This window comes from Ranitomeya imitator, chromosome 2 (genome assembly GCF_032444005.1).
Source record: "Ranitomeya imitator isolate aRanImi1 chromosome 2, aRanImi1.pri, whole genome shotgun sequence".
In the NCBI taxonomy this organism is placed as follows: domain Eukaryota; kingdom Metazoa; phylum Chordata; class Amphibia; order Anura; family Dendrobatidae; genus Ranitomeya; species Ranitomeya imitator.
This window is the reverse complement of record NC_091283.1, coordinates 342,054,166-342,073,859: the sequence shown is the minus strand read 5'-3', so window position 1 is coordinate 342,073,859 and position 19,694 is coordinate 342,054,166. Positions and strand designations below refer to the sequence as shown.

The window sequence follows — 19,694 nt, the reverse complement described above, 5'->3', positions numbered from 1 at the left end:
TTTACACCTGTTCCTCAATATGAATCCGCAGGTGAAATCCGCACAAAAAACACTGGAAATCCGCGGTAAATCCGCAGGTAAAACGTCACACGAATCCGCAACGTGGGCACATAGCCTTAGGGTTAGGGTTGGAATTAGGGTTGTGATTAGGGTTATGGCTACAGTTGGGATTAGGGTTAGGGGTGTGTTGGGGTTAGTGTTGGAGGTAGAATTGAGGGGTTTCCACTGTTTAGGCACATCAGGGGTCTCCAAACGCAACATGGCGCCACCATTGATTCCAGCCAATCTTGTATTCAAAAAGTTAAATGGTGCTCCCTCACTTCCGAGCCCCGACGTGTGCCCAAACAGTGGTTTACCCCCACATATGGGGTACCAGCATACTCAGGACAAACTGCACAACAATTATTGGGGTCCAATTTCTCCTATTACCCTTGTAAAAATAAAAAATTGCTTTCTAAAACATCATTTCTCTGCGTTGTAAACGTCTGTGAAGCACTTGAGGGTTCAAAGTGCTCACCACATATCTAGATAAGTTCCTTGGGGGGTCTAGTTTCCAAAATGGGGTCACTTGTTAGGGGTTTCTACTGTTTAGGCACACCAGGGGCTCTGCAAATGCAACGTGACGCCCGCAGAACCATTCCATCAAAGTCTGCATTTCAAAAGTCACTACTTCCCTTCTGAGCCCCGACGTGTGCCCAAACAGTGGTTTACCCCCACACATGAGGTACCGGCATACTCAGGAGAAACTGTACAACAACTTTTGGGGTCCAATTTCTCCTGTAACCCTTGGGAAAATAAAAAATTCTGGGCTAAAAATTTATTTTTGAGGAAAGAAAACGTATTTATTATTTTCACGGCTCTGCGTTATAAACTTCTGTGAAGCACTTGGGGGTTCAAAGTGCTCACCACACATCTAGATAAGTTCCTTTTGGGTCTAGTTTCTAAAATGGGGTCATTTGTGGGGGGGTTTATACTGTTTAGCCACATCAGGGTCTCTGCAAACGCAACATGACGCCCACAGAGCATTCCATCAAAGTCTGCATTTCAAAACGTCACTACTTCACTTCCGAGCCCCGGCATGTGCCCAAACAGTGGTTTACCCCCACATATGGGGTATCACCGTACTCAGGAAAAACTGGACAACAACTATTGGGGTCAAATTTCTCCTGTTACCCTTGGGAAAAAATTTTTTATTTTTGAGCAAAGAAAACGTATTTATTGTTTTCACTGCTCTGCGTTATAAACTTCTGTGAAGCACTTGGGGGTTCAAAGTGCTCACCACAGATCTAGATAAGTTCCTTTTGGGTCTAGTTTCTCCTTTTACCATTGGGAAAATAAAAAAATTGTTGCTAAAAGATCATTTTTGTGACTAAAAAGTTAAATGTTCATTTTTTCCTTCCATGTTGCATCTGCTGCTGTGAAGCACCTGAAGGGTTAATAAACTTCTTGAATGTGGTTTTGTGCACCTTGAGGGGTGCAGTTTTTAGAATGGTGTCACTTTTGGGTATTTTCAGCCATATAGACCCCTCAAACTGACTTCAAATGTGCGGTTGTGCCTAAAAAAATTGTTTTGTAAATTTCGTTGTAAAAATGAGAAATCTCTGGTCAAGTTTTAACCCTTATAACTTACTAGCAAAAAGAAAATTTTGTTTCCAAAATTGTGCTGATGTAAAGTAGACATGTGGGAAATGTTATTTATTAACTATTTTGTGTCACATAACTCTCTGGTTTAACAGAATAAAAATTCAAAATGTGAAAATTGCGAAATTTTCAAAATTTTCGCCAAATTTCTGTTTTTATCACAAATAAACGGAGAATTTATTGACCTAAATTTACCACTAACATGAAGCCCAATATGTCACGAAAAAACAATCTCAGAACCGCTAGGATCCGTTGAAGCGTTCCTGAGTTATTACCTCATAAAGGGACACTGGTCAGAATTGCAAAAATCGGCCAGGTCATTAAGGTCAAAATAGGCTGGGTCATGAAGGGGTTAAGCCTGGTTAATTATGGAGAGATGTCAATAAGACACCTATCCATTATTAATCCAATAATATTAAAGGGTTAATAATACACACACATAAAGTATTTTATTGAAATAAATACGCACATGGGGTTGTAAAATCTTTATTTTACGCTTAATCCACCTGAAGACCCTCGTTCTGTAAAAGAAAAAAGTAACAATATCCCATACCTTTCCGGCGCTCAGTCACGTCCCACGCTGTAAATCCATCTGAAGGGGTTAAATAATTTTACAACCAAGAGCCTGCTAATGCAGCTGTTGCTCCTGCTTGTAAAATCTGGGGAATGAATTGAAAGCAGGTGAACGTAGCATCATAGACTTGCGGTGCTGCGCCCCCTACTGGCAGAAACTCATATGAACTCTAGCGTGGGAATTTTTATGAATATTTTCTCATGCTAGAGTTCATATGAGTTTATGTCAGCAGGGAACGCAGCACCGCAAGTCTACGCGATTTAACCCTTTATTTTAACATATATATGTGTGTGTGTGTGTGTGTGTATATATATATATAGTGTAGACATTTATTTGATCTATTCTATTCTAACCTGTCAGTGTTATTTTACTGTACACCGCACTGAATTGCCGGCTTTTCTACAGAACACCGCTGCGTATTTCTCGCATGTCACACTGATGGTCCGTGTGTAATCTGTATTTTTCTCGCCCCCATAGACTTTCATTGGCGGATTTTTTACGCAATACGCTGACAAACACAGCATGCTGCGATTTTTCTACGCACGTAAAATACAGCTGCGAAATATACGGCAGGAGCTGCCCCATAGAAAATCATTGGTCTGTGTGCAATGCGTAGTTTTTGCTCCTCTTATACGTCCGTAAAACTCTCTAGTGTGACGCCGGCCTAAGGGTTAAAAGTTAAACAGCGATTTCTCAGTCTTGATGTATATTTCTCTTGAATAGGGGACTCCTGATAGGCTTCTGGATGTAGGACATCTAGCGTGACCGCCTTTTACATCAGCTCCTGCCTATACAGCCCAGTCTGTTGAGTATCACCACTGTAGGCGGAGAACTTGACTGCCCAAGTATGGGATTTACTCCCCAGAACTGCTGACTTTCTGGAGCTGTAGCCTTTTTGCCTTTTTCCAGAAAAGGGATATTAAGGCCAAAGCCAAACACACTATCCGCCGACTGCACAACTTTTCTTCAGCTTGCTTGCTATCTGAGGATACACTTGGCAAATGTACACCACTCCTTTTCCGCTTAGGCTCTGCCAACCAGGACTATGATATTGTAATCAAATTACAACAGTCTTCCTACTCCCCAACCCATTGTGACCTATAACCTCTCAATCCAATAACCTCTCCCTGCTGTTCTTCAGTTAGACCTTGGTAAAGACTTAATGATGATAGAATGAGCACACAGATTAGGCCCCCCCAAGCCCTGCCCAAAATGGTGGAAATATCAGGCCTCGTCCGGTTATAGCAAAATACCTAACTGGGCCGTGAAAGAAAGGGTCTTAAGAGCATATCACCGACAACGAGAACTGATTATCCACGATTTTAAGACCCTAATCTTTCAGGACTTCTCTGTGGCTGAGGCTCAGAAACGCAAGGCATTTGTACCTATCTGTCGTCTACTGATCGGAGAAAACAGTATGTTCCAACTGCTCTACTCTAAACTGAAAGTCCAAGATGGAGACCATGTAACCATATATTTGTAGATTGTGAGCCCTCGCGGACAGGGTCCTCTCTCCTCCTGTACCAGTTGTGACTTGTATTGTTCAAGATTATTTTACTTGTTTTTATTATGTATACCCCTCCTCATATGTAAAGCGCCATGGAATAAATGGCACTATAATAATAAATAATAATAATATGAAGATACAGAGGTGGTGAACAGTAGACTCCGATGTGCTGGAGATGTCGCAGTGGGATGACCTACAAAACTGGTTCTATATGTTAATTATTATTCTAGGAGGACTGTTGTTTCAGTTATTGAATGTTCTCCTTGGTGATGGCGTGGCTCTCCTGATACACTCCTGGCCAGCTTTTATCAACGATTTGTAAAGTTAACTGTGTTGTTTTCTTTGTTGTTCTCTGTTGCCTTTACCCTCCTGTGTTTTCCCCGTACTCGGATGAGGTACAAATTGTATACGGGACCCACTTTCGATGACACCTTTAATATGTGTTCGTGCGAGCAGCTCGCTGGGACCGAAAGGGATGAACACATCGTGCTGCTGTACACTGCGCAGACCTTGCCCTGGGACCCAGGATCAGTATACCTCAGACAATAGACTCCAACAGCACCTACACTTCACCACACTTGCGATTTTTGTCATGGAACATGGTGGCGCAATACATCCCCCTCAAACGTAAAAAAGTTCTAATACATATGAAACGATTTTTGGCAGATGTGATCTTTCTTCAAGAGACACATTGGAGGGATGACCCTGGATAGGGGATTGTTAAGCTTCTTCGCATACTTCATCATCACGCGAAGTAGCCATCCTTATTCCAAAGGGCCTGCCATGCTCCATCCACGACTATTAGTGACAAGCAGGGTAGATATCTGATTCTGAAAGTGGACATAGCCGGTAAGATATACATTTTTTGGTCAATCTTTATGCTCCTAACTATGATTAACATCACTTCTACACATCAATACTTCCAGATTCTTCTAGGATTTGGACCTAACCATCTAATAGTAGGAGACTTTAACAGTATAATGCCCTGCTTTGGACCGTTCTTCACCCTTCCCACAGACCTCAGTGGCCACCACTTCTCTACTACAGTTTATGGAACAGCTCTCACTCTGAGACCCATGGAGAGTGATGGACTCTGAAACTAGAGAATACACATGCCATTCCCTTACGCACTAGTCCTTCTCTCATATTGACTACTTCCGCATCTACACACAACTATTCCCCCAACCATCTTGATTCTCACATCCACCCAAAACTGATCTCTGATCACATTCCCATTTCATTGTCCCTGACTCTAACAGTCCCAAGCCCCCAGACAAGGCATTGTAGATTTCCATCCTACCTAGCAGAATCAGATGATTTTAAAACCTCAAACTACACTGGAATGACTTTCTAGATGACAACGTCATCCATACTGACAGTATCTCTCTACTCTGGGCCAATTCTAAGGCTGTCATGAAAGGCATATCATCCGTTATTTGTCACGAAGAGGAAAAATGCACAGGAAAAAATTTAACGCCTTGCATGCCTCCCTCCGACAGACTCGGACAACACTTGCCCTGTCTCCATCCCTTGATGCACAACAAGCTTATTCTATGGCCAAGCATGTCCTGGACGCTTTTATACATTCTCAATCACACTGGCAAATTCAATTGACCCAAAATTAATTTTATTGATGGGAAAAAAAGACGTGCAAATTGTTAGCTACCCTAACTAACAGCAAACAACCCTACAAACCAGTTATTAAACTACAGAACCCCATAACAAGCTTGCCGATGACTAATTGGGAAGCGATCACACACATTTTTAGTGGCTACTATGAGGACCTTTATAGAGCCTCCCCTGCCAGTCTCCCCACAATCAACTCCTTCTTAAACCTTATTAAATTGCCCTCTCTGACCACTGAACAACAAATGATGTTAGACTTAGAGATAACAGAGGATTAGGTGAGACAAGTTATAACGGACGCATCTAATGGTAAGACCCCAGGCCCTGATGGTCTCTCCGCTGAATATTATAAGATTCTTTCTCCTGACTTGGTGCCCATTCTGACCAACCTCTTTAACAAAGCTTTTCTCCAAGGAGCTTCAATCGATCAATTTACAGCCTCGCGCACAATAGTTATCTCTAAACCTAATAAAGACCCATTACTGCCACAATCTTATCGCCCAATCTCACTCCTCAACCACGCTTATAAGCTCTTGTCAAAGATTCTGGTGAACTGTCTGCAGATCTTGCTGCCTCGCCTTCTATGCAAGGCTCAGACAATATTTACCCAGGGACGGAGCAGTGAGGCAAATATACACATGGCGGTCGCAGCTACGGTCCTGGCCCAAGACGCATCAAGACCACCTGCAATGCTGATGAGTCTTGATGCCGAAAAGGCTTTTGATAAAATTTCGGTCCAAGGTTCCTGCAGTGTGTACAATACCTTCTTGCAAATGCAAATACTTGTGTGTCGGTTAATGGTTATAGTGGACCAGCAATTGATCTATTTCAGGGAGTTAAACAGGGATGCCCTTTGTCACCCCTCTTATTCAGCCTCTATAGACCCTCTATTGCATCACCTATTGGAGACCCATTTTTAGGGGGCTTGTGATGGGCTCCAGAGAGTTAATGGTTGTGGCATTTGCAGATGATATTCTGCTGGTTGTAACCAACCCTAAACAGGTTCTAGGTTCCCTCCTTCAAAAGTTGGAGGATGTGGGAGGTTTACTAGTCTGAGATTGTGGGAGCACTTGTGTGTTCGAAACGTGTACAGTTTATACCCTCCTTCCGGTATATCCGGGTTTGTGTATGTCTTATAGCCTATTTCTATTTTAAATGAATACTATTAAAGATAAGTGATTTTATCTCTTGGAGCTGGATTCCCTTTTTTTCCACATATTTACTGGGCTACAATATTAACTGTGATAAGACGGAAGTGATGATGCTGAGTGGCCCCTCCAGACCTCTATGGGTATCGAAATTCCCATGTCATTTTAATATTGGCTTATTAAAATACTTGGGAATACAGGTGAGAAGACACCCAGACAAATTATACAAAACCAATATTAATTCATTTCTCAAAAATCTAGAATCCACCTTAACCAAATGGAAGGATTTTAGCTTGTCATACCTAGGCAGAGTCAATCTAATTAAAATGACAGAATTTCCACGCCTTCTCTACCTCTTCCACACTACCCCAATTTATTTAGCTCCTAAAAAGAAGTAAATCAATTATCTGTATTGCTCATTTATCTGGGAGGGAAAAAAAAAACCCATATAACCTTTAAGTTAGTCCAGCAGCTGAAGGAAAATGGGATAAACTGGCTGGGAGGGACGTCTTATTATGCCCAATATGAATTTGAGAGCTGTCTCACCCCAGGGCTAGCTCTCCCTGCCCTCTTACACCACCCTTATACTGAACTGCCAGCTGAAGTAAGATTTAACCCTCTTCTGATGTCTACATGGAGGGCATGGCAGAGGATGCGCCTACATTTCCGGCTCTCTCCCGGGTGTCTTTCCTTCCTCTTGTTAGTAACCCTCACTTTCAAGATGGACATTCTGACCCCACCTTCTATCAGTGGTACTCTCATGGTATAATATCTATAAAACACTTAGGCCACTTTCACACATCAGTTTTTTGCTGTCAGTCACAATCCGTTGGCTCGATGGATCCTTCATAGATTGTGAAAAACTGATGTGACAGATCCGTCAGTCGGATTCGTTGAAAAAACGGATACATCGCATCAGTTTTTCATCCGTTTCGTCTGTTTTTTTAATCCGTTTTATGACGGATCCGTGTTTTAAAAACGCCCATGGGAGGCTCCCAAATGTTATTGGCTAATGAAAACCTATATACAGTACAGACCAAAAGTTTAGACACACCTTCTCATTTCAAGATTCTTCAGTATTTTCATGACTATGAAAATTGTAAATTCACAATGAAGGCATCAAAACTATGGATTAACACGTGGAATTATATACTTAACAAAAAAGTGAAACAACTGAAAATATGTCTTATATTCTAGGTTCTTCAAAGTAGCCACCTTTTGCTTTGATCACTGCTGTGTACACTCTTGGCATTCTCTTTTTGAGCTTCAAGAAGTAGTCACCAGAAATGGTCTTCCAACAATCTTCAAGGAGTTCCCAGAGATGCTCGGCACTTGTTGGCCCTTTTGCCTTCAATCTGTGGTCCAGGTCACCCCAAACCATCTCGATTAGGTTCGGGTCTGGTGACTGTGGAGGCCAGGTCATCTGGCGTAGCACTCCATCACTCTCTTTCTTGGTAAAATAGCCCTTACACAGCCTGGAGGTGTGTTCGGTGTCATTGTCCTGTGGAAAAATAAATGATGGTCCAACTAAACGCAAACCGAGTGGAATAGCATGCCGCTGCAAGATGCTGTGGTAGCCATGCTGGTTCAGTATGCCTTCAATTTTGAATAAATGCCCAACAATGTTACCCGCAAAGCATCCCCACACCATCACACCTCCTTCTCCATGCTTCACGGTGTGAACCAGGTATGTAGAATCCATCCGTTCACCTTTTCTGCGTTGCACAAAGACACGGAGGTTGGAACCAAAGATCTTAAATTTGGACTCGTCAGACCAAAGCACAGATTTCCATTGGTCTAATGTCCATTTCTTGTGTTCTTTAGCCCAAACAAGTCTCTTCTGCTTGTTGCCTGTCCTTAGCAGTGGTTTCCTAGCAGCTATTTTACCATGAAGGCCTGCTACGCAAAGCCTCCTCTTAACAGTTGTTGTAGAAATGTGTCTGCTGCTAGAACTCTGTGTGGCATTGACCTGGTCTCTAATCTGAGCTGCTGTTAACCTGTGATTTTTGAGGCTGGTGACTCGGATAAACTTATCCTCAGAAGCAGAGGGGACTCTTGGTCTTCTTTTCCTGGGGCGATCCTCATGTGAGCCAGTTTTTTGTAGCACTTGACGGTTTTTGCAACTGCACTTGGGGACACTTTCAAAGTTTTCCCAATTTTTCGGACTGACTGACCTTCATTTCTTAAAGTAATGATGGCCACCCGTTTTTCTTTACTTAGCTGCTTTTTTCTTGCCTTAATACAAATTCTAACAGTCTATTCAGTAGGACTATCAGCTGTGTATCCACCAGACTTCTGCACATCACAACTGATGGTTCCAAATCCCTCTTATTAAACCTGACAGGGCACACCTGTGAAGTGAAAACCATTCCCGGTGACTACCTCTTGAAGCTCATCAAGAGTGTGCAAAGCAGTCATCAAAGCAAAAGGTGGCTACTTTGAAGAACCTAGAATATAAGACATATTTTCAGTTGTTTCACACTTTTTTGTTAAGTATATAATTCCACATGTGTTAATTCATAGTTTTGATGCCTTCAGTGTGAATTTACAATTTTCATAGTCATGAAAAGACAGAAAAATCTTAAAATGGGAAGGTATGTCCAAACTTTTGGTCTGTACTGTATACAGTGTTTCTACAGCCCATCTTTGACAGGTTGTAGAGCAAGTGGCAAAAATGGAAGGTGTGATGGCAAACATTGTGAAGATCTATGTGGATTTTACTTTTGAGGCGAATCGTTTGGAAGCGATCGTTCTTGAAAAGGAGAGAGAAAGACAGTGCATCATGCGTCTGCACTGGCGTCTTTTTTGGATCCACCAAATCACTGCACTGGGGTGTATTCTACATTATATATGGAGTTGTGAGGAAACCCCGAGAAGTTTTATAACTACATTCGGATGAAAGTGGAGAACTTTGATTTTTTGGTGGAACATATTGGACACCTCATCTGTAGAAATGACACGCATTGCCACTTCTCAGTTTCACTGGCGGAGCATCTGATGGTGACTCTTCTGTAAGCCATTTTTATGGTATCTCCTCCTGTTAAAGCTTATAACTGTAATGTTGTTGCTTGTAGTTTGTATTAATTATTGCCTTTCCTTTTTTAACAGATTCCTTGCAACTGGCGAATCCTTTTCCTCACTCCATTTTCAATTCAGACTCAGGATTTCCACCATATTGGGGATTGTTAAACACACCTGCGCGCATTGTGGGGCTGTTTACATGAAGAATGTATCACACAATGGAGAGTTGGCTGGACTTAGCAGAAAACTTTCCAAAAATGTGTCAATTTCCCAATTGCTTGAGTACAGTGATGGGAAACATATTGGTATCGTCAAACCTGCTGCATCTGACTCTGAACATTTCAACTACAAGAAATATTTCTCCATTGTGCTCATGGTCATTGCAGATGCACAGTACAAGATTATAGCTGTCGATATTGGGGCCTATGGCTGCTTCAATGACTCTCAAGTTTTTAAAGTGACTGCAATGGGGCATTATTTATATGGAAACAGCATACAATTTCCACCACCAAGACCACTTCCTGAAACCTCTGGGCCACCAATGCCGTTTGTATGTGTTGGAGATGAAACGTTCCAACTCTCGGAACACCTGTTGAAGCCATATGCAAGTAGTGGATTGACGCCAACAAAAAGAGTTTTTAATTGCCGCGTAACACGAGCGCAAAGAAAGGTTGAATGTGCTTTTGGCATTCTAACATCCAATTGGCGAGTTCTGTTGACCGCTATTAACCTGAAGACTGACACTGTGGATGAGGTGGTGAAAGCTTGTGTGGTCCTGCATAATTTCATAATATGCAAGGAAGAGATTGCCATGGATGACAACTTCATTGGTACCTCCTTGAATGATTATCATAATATTACTTTTCGAAGTCCTGTCCTGTTTCAATTTCAAGAATGAGGGACAAATTTACAGAGTACTTTATTTCACCTCAAGGATGAGTAGACTGGCAGGATGAGATAGTTTGATAGCTTTGTCTAGGACCTTGTTTTACCCAAAGTCTTGGACCTTGTTTTACGCAAAGTCTTGGACCTTGTTTTACCCAAAGTATTTACCTTATCATTAAATAAATGAAAGACAAAGCTTTTTATTAAAAAAATAAATTTATTATTTACAAATTTATTTAAACATTTATAAATTAAGGTAGTGTGGGGTGGAGATAGTCCCACTGATTCCGTACCAGGTGATACTCACTGTCTCACAACTTTTTGTTGGCCAAAAGATTTCGTATCTACTGCCAGTATAGTCTGTAGTCACAGTCCAGGCTCCTCCAGGCGACAAGTAACACAACTGATGTCCATGTATCCTGGACCAACCATCTTTAAGTTTGTGAAATCTAGACGGCAGATCCCTCAACCATAGCACGGGGTCCAGCACAGCCAGCAACCGGTCTCCAAAACTCCATAGACCATACATCCTGCTCAGCCTAGATCCTCTCCCCTCCTTGTCACTCTAACAACTCATCACTAAACATTTGACTTATTTTTCTCACCCCCCTTAAACATTTGCTTTTAGCTCAAAAGGATGAAATATATTCCTTAAACCCATCAACAGGCACTGAATGTGAGACCCCCTATGTTAAAAATGATTATTTTGCACATATATTTAATCAGGACTATTCACCAGGTGCTTACTCTTAAAAGAAAAATGTCATGATATTCTGATGAAAAGTATAGGGGTTTATTGAATTGTCCATAGGAAAACCACATTGCAGCAAAACATAAAAGTAGATGAAATAGTTATGAACAGATTGTCCATGTGTAGATATCAGCACTTGATACTCATCTTTCCCAAAGTTTGAATGGTAAAAGTTGTCTGTCTGTGTGAAGTTTGAAGGTCATCATGGCTACCGGCTGTTGTTCCTTGTGTCTTGTCTCATGTCCATGGAGAATGATGGTGAAGCAGGAGGTGACAACCCCCACGTGACAAAAAGCCCCCACACCCTCCTAAGAGACGTTATTTATATGTCCAACACAGATCACGTGTTCCCTGTATATGGTGATAACTTATGCTCTGAGCTACATACACAGAAATAGCTTTTGATAGTGTTAGCAAGAAGCAATGTGCTCAGTACAGAATAAGAATAATTTAATTACGGTAATAATTAATATTTAACACCTGTAATGACAGCTCACCTGGGTCTACTATCCCCATCCACAGAATGGGCCTAGTTGCTGGAAGCACAATGGCTTGAGACCTTGATACTGATGAGATTAATAGAATGATTGCTCTACATTTACCTTTAGCAATCTCCTGTTTGGACACAAGATCCATTCAGCACGCCTTCCTCTGCTTGCTGTCACTGAATGGAAACATTGATTCCTGAGGATGAACTGACGAGCAAGTAAATCACTAATAAAACACAGTAAGCAAATATCTAATAAAATACAATAATATCAATGTAACCGTTGCTCCGTGCTGAGAAATGTCTGCAACCCTTAGAGCTGTGGATTCCACGCTACATCCATTTGTCCAATAGCCTTTAGCAAGTGGTCAGCTCCTCACATATGTCATCTTGCATGAGTTTTCCCCCCTTCATATGCCATGTTCCCATCATATGCCATCTCTCACATGAGGTCTCCCCCTCCATATGCTATCTCGCCCTCTGTGATATGACACCAAGCCAATACCATTTTCCCCCCTCACACATTCCATCTACCACCTCTCATATCTTTGATTCTGTAAAACAAAAAGCAGCATGCTTGGCCCTTCACCACTGTAGCTCTGATAATTACCAATGAGTGATGTCACCGCGCTGCTGCTGTCCTTGCTGCAGGTCCCCGATATCCAGCTGCTCCTTGGGTCTCCAGCAGCTCATCCGGTATCCTTTCCTCTTATGATCTCCTGCAGCTCCTCTAGTATGTGCATCTTGCCCAATTTTTATGGTCAGTGACCACAGTGATTTCATGAACTGCCCCCTCCAGAAAATGTCTCTCTGTTCTTTCAGCAGACAAAATTTTTTTCAAGAAAAATGCGCATGACCGCAAATTGGTCAGAGTTTTGAAACTCTGAGATAAAACGGCCCCAACCCCGAGCCTCGGAGCATCCACCTCCACAATGGATGGTTTTTAGAGATCGGGTTGGATTAGAACAAAAGCAGAAATAACATCACAACAAATCTCCCTATTTAATCAGATAAATTATCATTCAGAACGTTGTTGGTGCATTGGAGAATCCGAATGATGAGATTTCCGAATAAACCCTCAGACGGTAAAAACGCCGTTTCCCACTCATCACCCTTCATGATGCGTATCAAATTGTAAGACCCTCTAAGGGCAAGGTAAGAAAACCATTTACCCCCAAATGCTGATTACAGTCACAAGGCTCCTCTCCGTACACCTTGTACACACATGGCTCTGCTCAGTACACTTCGAAAACACACGGCTCCACTCCATACACCTCACACACACGCAGCTCCGCTCCATACACACACGGCTCCACACGGTAAACATCGTATACACACGGCTCCGCTCTGTACACCTTGTACACACGCGGCTCCACTCCGTACACCTCGCACAAACACGACTCCGTTCCGTACACACACGGCTCTGCTACATCCACCCTGTAAACCCCTCCTGACCTCACATAAACTTCCCCTCATCCAACACCATGACAACCAACACAGCTGCATACACTAATGCCCCTGATCATGTGACTCCAGACTCCTCCCCTCTTGTGACCTCATCACAGGTCCTGTGCGCACAGAGCAGCCATATATGTGGTGTGGGGCTCTGCGGGTGGAGGTCGGTGCTGGAGGCTCCATTATCCTCTATGTGGAGTGCAGCTTTGCGGGTGGAGGTAGGTGCTGGAGGCTCCATTATTCTCTATGTGGAGTGCAGCTTTGCGGGTGGAGGTAGGTGCTGGAGGCTCCATTATTCTCTATGTGGTGTGCGGCTCTGCGGGTGGAGGGATGTGGAGATTCCCCATTACTGGCGCATTAATTCTAGAAATACACGGCTCAAAAAAAAAAGGGAATATTTAAACAACAGAATATAACTCCAAGTAAATCAAACTTCTGTGAAATCAAACTGTCCACTTAGGAAGCAACACTTTAACAATCAATTTCACATGCTGTGTTGCAAATGGAATAGACAACAGATGGAAATTATTGGCAATTATCAAGACACCCTCAATAATGGGGTGGTTCTGCAGGTGAGGACCACAGACCACATCTCAGTACCAATGCTTTCTGGCTGATGTTTTGGTCACTTTTGAATGTTGGTTGTGCTTTCACACTCATGCTAGCATGAGACAGACTCTACAACCCACACAAGTGGCTCAGGTAGTGCGAGCTGTGGTAAAAAGGTTTGCTGTGTCTGTCAGCATAGTATCCAGAGGCTGGGGGTGCTACCAGGAGCCAGGCCAGTACACCAGGAGATGTGGAGGGGGCCATAGGAGGACAACAACCCAGCAGCAGGACTGCTACCTCAGCCTTTGTGCAAGGAGGAACAGGAGGAGCACTGCCAGAGCCCTGCAAAATGACCTCCAGCAGGCCACAAATGTGCATGTGTCTGCACAAATGGTTAGAAACCGACTCCATCAGGATGGTCTGAGTGCCCGACATCCACAGATGGGGGTTGTGCTCACAGCCCAACACTGTGCAGGATGCTTGGCATTTGCCATGGAACAACAGGATTGGCAAATTCGCCACTGGCGCCCTGTGGTCTTCACAGATGAAAGATGAAAGCAGGTTCACACTGAGCACATGTGACAGAGTCTGGAGATGCCATGGGGAGCGATCTGCTGCCTGCAACATCCTACAGCATGACCAGTTTGGCAGTGGGTAAGTAATGGAGTGGGGTGGCACTTCTTTGAAGGGCCGTTCAGCCCTCCATGTGCTCGCCAGAGGTAACCTGACTGCCATTAGGTACCGAGATGAGATCCTCAGACCCCTTGTGAGACCATATGCTGGTGCGGTTTGCCCTGGGTTCCTCCTAATGCAGTACAATGCCAGACCTCATGTGGCTAGCGGATGCTTTAGTCCAGGTCAGGGAGGAGGTTCCTCAGGAGACCATCCACCGCCTCATCAGGAGCATGCCCAGGCATTGTAGGGAGGTCATACAGGCACGTGGAGGCCACACACACACTGCTGAGCATCATTTCCTGTTTTGAGGCATTTCCACTGAAGTTGGATCAGCCTGTAATTTGATTTTCCACTTTGATTTTGAGTATCGTTCCAAATCCAGACCTCCTTGAGATATTAATTTTGACTTACATTGATAATTTTTATGTTTTATTGTTCGCAACGCTTTCCACTATGTAGTGAATAATGATTTACAACTGGAATATTTTATTCAGTGATATTTAGGATGTGGTATTTTAGTGTTCCCTTTATTTTTTTTAGCAGTGTATATTGCACAGGGGATATCGCAGCCAATTCCCACAAGAAGAATCCTGGAAACACAGAATTAGAAATGATTCTTTCTCCGCAGTTTCTATAGGACTTAATACATTTTTTATTCCGGAAAGTAATAGAAATACGGCAGAAAACAGAGGAGTAGCACATTGAAACTTACGTAGCTCTGTTAAATCTGTCAGAAAGGCAAGGTGCCATTTCCATCATTGAGCTCTAGTAAATGTTTGTTTTTTGAAATCAGAAAAGCTGTAATCTATGGAAGTCTGTTATGTAGGCAATCCAGTGACACAGTGTGCCAGCAATCAGAGCACATACAGTGATTTGATAATAACCCAAAAACAATAGAACGAGCTCTGAGATGTGGAATCTCTGTAGACCGCAATACCTGAACCTATCCTAAACACAACTAAAGGCAGCTGTGGATTGCGCCTGTCACTACCTATGCAACTCGGCACAGCCTGAGGAGCTGACTAGCCTGAAGATAGAAAAACAAGCCTGACTTGCCTCAGAGAAATACCCCAAAGGAAAAGGCAGCCCCCCACATATAATGACTGTTAGCAAGATGAAAAGACAAACGTAGGGATGAAATAGATTCAGCAAAGTGAGGCCCGATATTCTAGATAGAGCGAGGATAGCAAAGAGAACTTTGCAGTCTACAAAAAACCCTAAAGCAAAAAACCACGCAAAGGGGGCAAAAAGACCCACCGTGCCGAACTAACGGCACGGCGGTGCACCCTTTGCGTCTCAGAGCTTCCAGCAAAAACGAATAGACAAGCTGGACAGAAAAAGTAGCAACAAAAGCAAAGAAACACTTATCTAAGCAGAGCAGCAGGCCACAGGAAAGATCCAGAAGCTCAGGTCCAACACTGGAACATTGGCAAGGAGCAAGGAAGACAGAATCAGGTGGAGTTAAATAACAAAGCAGCCAACGAGCTCACCAGAACACCTGAGGGAGGAAGCTCAGAAGCTGCAGTACCACTTGTGACCACAGGAGTGAATTCAGCCACAGAATTCACAACAGAAGTCATAGAAATGTTTCAAAACTCTCCCTCGACTCAGCCAACAGACTTCTGTGTGGTGCAGAACATCTTCATAGGCAACATTTAGCTCAAACAGAATTTCCTGAAATTGTGGTTTAATGCATTATCTCTAATAAAGTTAACACAAGACTCCACAATTTTACAATTTTCATAAGAGTCCCACTTCAGTGATTTACTACACAGCGCCTGTCAGTGGAAGAGGCAGTGTATGGTTATTGGATGAGAATGGTTATGTTTTTCCATCTCTTGGTTAATAAAAGCAAATACTCCTTTCTTTGACCCCACCATGCTAGGAGCACCATCAGTTGTCACACTGGCTAATTTAGCCCAGTCCAGTTCCAAACCATTGACAGTTTGGCAAACCTTTTCTTAGATATCCTCTCCTGTAGTTGTTGCTTTGATGCTTTGCAGTGCAGCAAGTTCTTCTGTGACTTCAAAATAGTAATTTGACACACGAATAAAAATTAGAAGTTGTGCAGAATCATGAATATCATTACTTTCGTCGAGTGCCAAGTACAAATAGGAAAGGTGTTTTTTTTTTTGAGTTTTGCAAATGCTCAGGCAAATTGTCTCTCATTTCTTCAATCCTTCGTATAATTGTAGGTCCTGAAAGACTCACTGTACAAAATAAATAGACCTTCTCTGGATACATCTCTTTGGCAACAGAAAGAAAGCATTCTTTAACAAATTCTCACCCAACAAATGGTCTTCCAGTGCACGCTATTAGGCTACGTTCACATTTGCGTCGCTCCTGGCTGCGTCGGGCGCAGCCGCGGCGACGCACGCGCCATGCGCCCCTATATTTAACATGGGGGCACATGGACATGCGTTGCATTTGCGTTTTGCGACGCATGCGTCGCTGCAGCGAATGCGTCAGGGCGCAGGGAACGCTGCATGATGCAGTTTTTCCTGCGCCCAAAACCATGCAAAAAGCGACGCATGCGTCGTGAAACGCAGCGTTTGTGATGCGTTCATATTTGTGTTGTGCGTTGCGTCGCCGACGCAGCGCCGCACAACGCAAATGTGAACGTAGCCTTAGCTTGGCAACTTGAAAACTTGCTCGCAGTGATGAAATTGTAATCTACTTCTGCTTCACAAAAGTATTTTACGGAGTTGTCAAAGTATTTTTCAGTTTTAATATTTTATATTTTCTCACTTCTCTAACCAATCTTTATCTACATGTATCTTTATGTTGAGTTTGATAGTGTCGACGCAAATTGTATTCTTTGAACACAGACACTATATTCTGGCATATCAAACACACAGTTCTTTCCGTGTGCTGCATGAAAAAGTAATAATTCCACTGTTCTTTGAATATCCTACACTCCAAGTCAATTTTTCTCTTTCTTGATATCATTGCTTCCTACGGATTCCAAATTGCTATTAGTAAAATACCTATATATATATATATATATATATATATATATATATATATATATATATATATATATATATACAGTTATATGAAAAAGTTTGGGCACCCCTATTAATCTTAAGCTTTTTTTTTGTAAAAATTGGGTTTTTTGCCACAGCTATTTCAGTTTCATATATCTAATACCTGTTGGACGCAGTACAGAAAATGTGCAATCTGCATTCAAACAAAATTTGACAGGTGCATAAGTATGGGCACCCTAATCATTTTCTTATTTTAAATACTCCTACCTACTTTTTACTGACTTACTAAAGCACTTTTTTTTTTGTTTTCTAACCTCATTGAGCTTTGAACTTCATAGCCAGGTGTATGCAATCATGAGAAAAGCTACTTAAAGTGGCCACTTGCAAGTTCTCCTGTTTGAATCTCCTCTGAAGAGTGGCATCATGGGCTCCTCAAACTGTCTAATGATCTGAAAACAAAGATTATTCAACATAGTTGTTCAGGGGAAGGATACAAAAAGCTGCCTCCGAGATTTAACCTGTCAATTTCCACTGTGAGGAGCATAGTAAGGAATGGAAGAACACAGGTACAGTTCTTGGTAAGGCCAGAAGTGGCAGGCCAAGAAAAACATCAGAAAGGCAGAGAAGAAGAGTGGTGAGATCAGTCAAGGACAATCCTCAGACCACCTCCAGAGAGCTGCAGCATCAACTTGCTGCAGATGGTGTCACTGAGCATCGGTCAACTAACGCACTTTACACAAGGAGAAGCTGTATGGGAGAGTGATGCGAAAGAAGCCGTTTCTGCAAGCATGCCACAAACAGAGTCGGCTGAGGTATGCAAAAGCACATTTGGAGAAGCCAATTTCTTTTTGGAAGAAGGTCCTGTGGACTGATGAAACCAAGATTGAGTTGTTTGGTCATACAAAAAGGCTTTATGCATGGCGGCCAAAAAACACAGCATTCCAAGAAAAACACTTGCTACCCACAGTAAAATTTGGTGGAGGTTCCATCATGCTTTGGGGCTGTGTGGCCAATACCGGCACCGGGAATCTTGTTAAAGTTGAGGGACGCATGGATTCCTCTCAGTATAAGCAGATTCTTGACAATAATGTTCATGAATCCGTGACAAAGTTGAAGTTACGCAGGGGATGGATCTTTTAGCAAGACAGTGATCCAAAACACCGCTCCAAATCTACTCAGGCATTCATGCAGAGGAACAATTACACTGTTCTGGAATGGCCATCCCAGTTTTCAGACCTGAATATCATTGAACATCTGTGGGATCATTTGAAGAGGGCTGACCATGCTCGGCGACCATCAAACTTAACTTAACTGAACTGGAATTGTTTTGTAAAGAGGAATGGTCAAAAATACCTTCATCCAGGAACTCATTAAAAGCTACAGGAAGCGACTAGAGGCTGTTAGTTTTGCAAAAGGAAGCTCTACTAAATATTAATGTCACTTTTCTGGTGAGGTGCCCATACTTATGCACCTGCCAAATTTTGTTTGAATGCAGATTGCACCTTTTCTGTTAGTAATGTTTCTGCCTTGAAATTAGGTTTATTGTACTGTGTCCAACAGTTATTAGATATATGAAACTGAAATAGCTGTTGCAAAAAAGACAATTTCCAGTTCACCACCTGACAGCACACTGGAGGACGTCCTTCTTATCCTTGATGGGACAGGAACACGAGAGGTTAAAAGGACCCTCCCCCTACCACCCTTCAGTGTTTTTCCTGTCCCATCAGGGATAGGAACGGACGAGAGGATCTGCCGTTCTGTGCGGGGGGAATGTGGATCGGGGGGGCTCGGCCTCACCCTTCCCTCCATGAGACACCCGCTGGCTGACACCCGCCCGAGGGTCCCTCGGCCTACCAGTGTAGCGCTGCTCCTGGTTTGGGGATCGCTTCTCCCTGGCGGGGGCTCTCGATCTCTCCGTCCGTCCCCTGGTGCGCGCAATCCCAGCGGCGGCCTCTGCAGTCAGCGGTGTCTCCATGCGGCCACTGGGGGAACCAGATTATCGCTGCACCTTCCTCTCTTTCCAGCCGCACGTCACTTCCGGTTTGCGGCTTAGGGGGATGGACGGCGTCTCTGCAAACAGGAAGTGCAGGGAAAAGAGCGGTGGAAAGCGCTGGAGCGGTTTTGAAGATGAGGAACAGAATAAAAGGTATGGTGCAGGGGCAGTAGCGATCTCTAGAGCATCATTGAGGACGCAGCTAGAGCAGAGGGGCAGGAGTCAGCAGCGCTAGTAAGTAGGGAAACCCTAAAAAAAACAAAAAACGCTAGTGGTTTCTATACATATATATATATATATATATATATATATATATATATATTTTTTTTTTTTTTTTTCATAGGCAGCCTCCTTATCCGAGAGATCGGTAAAGAAGCCCGGTAGGACACTTCTTA

General features: G+C 43.0%; 2 protein-coding genes across 2 annotated transcripts in view; one reads left to right on the top strand and one right to left on the bottom strand.

Moving 5' to 3' along the window:
- The window catches only part of LOC138666512 (zinc finger protein 721-like), a 620,944-nt gene that overhangs the window by 219,930 nt on the left and 381,320 nt on the right, over positions 1-19,694 (bottom strand). The window lies entirely within an intron of this gene.
- The window catches only part of LOC138663689 (zinc finger protein 773-like), a 33,574-nt gene continuing 27,224 nt past the window's right edge, over positions 13,345-19,694 (top strand). Inside the window, exon 1 of the mRNA XM_069749985.1 lies at positions 13,345-13,368. The gene's annotated coding sequence lies outside the window, so the exon portion shown is untranslated. The remainder of the gene's footprint in view (positions 13,369-19,694) is intronic.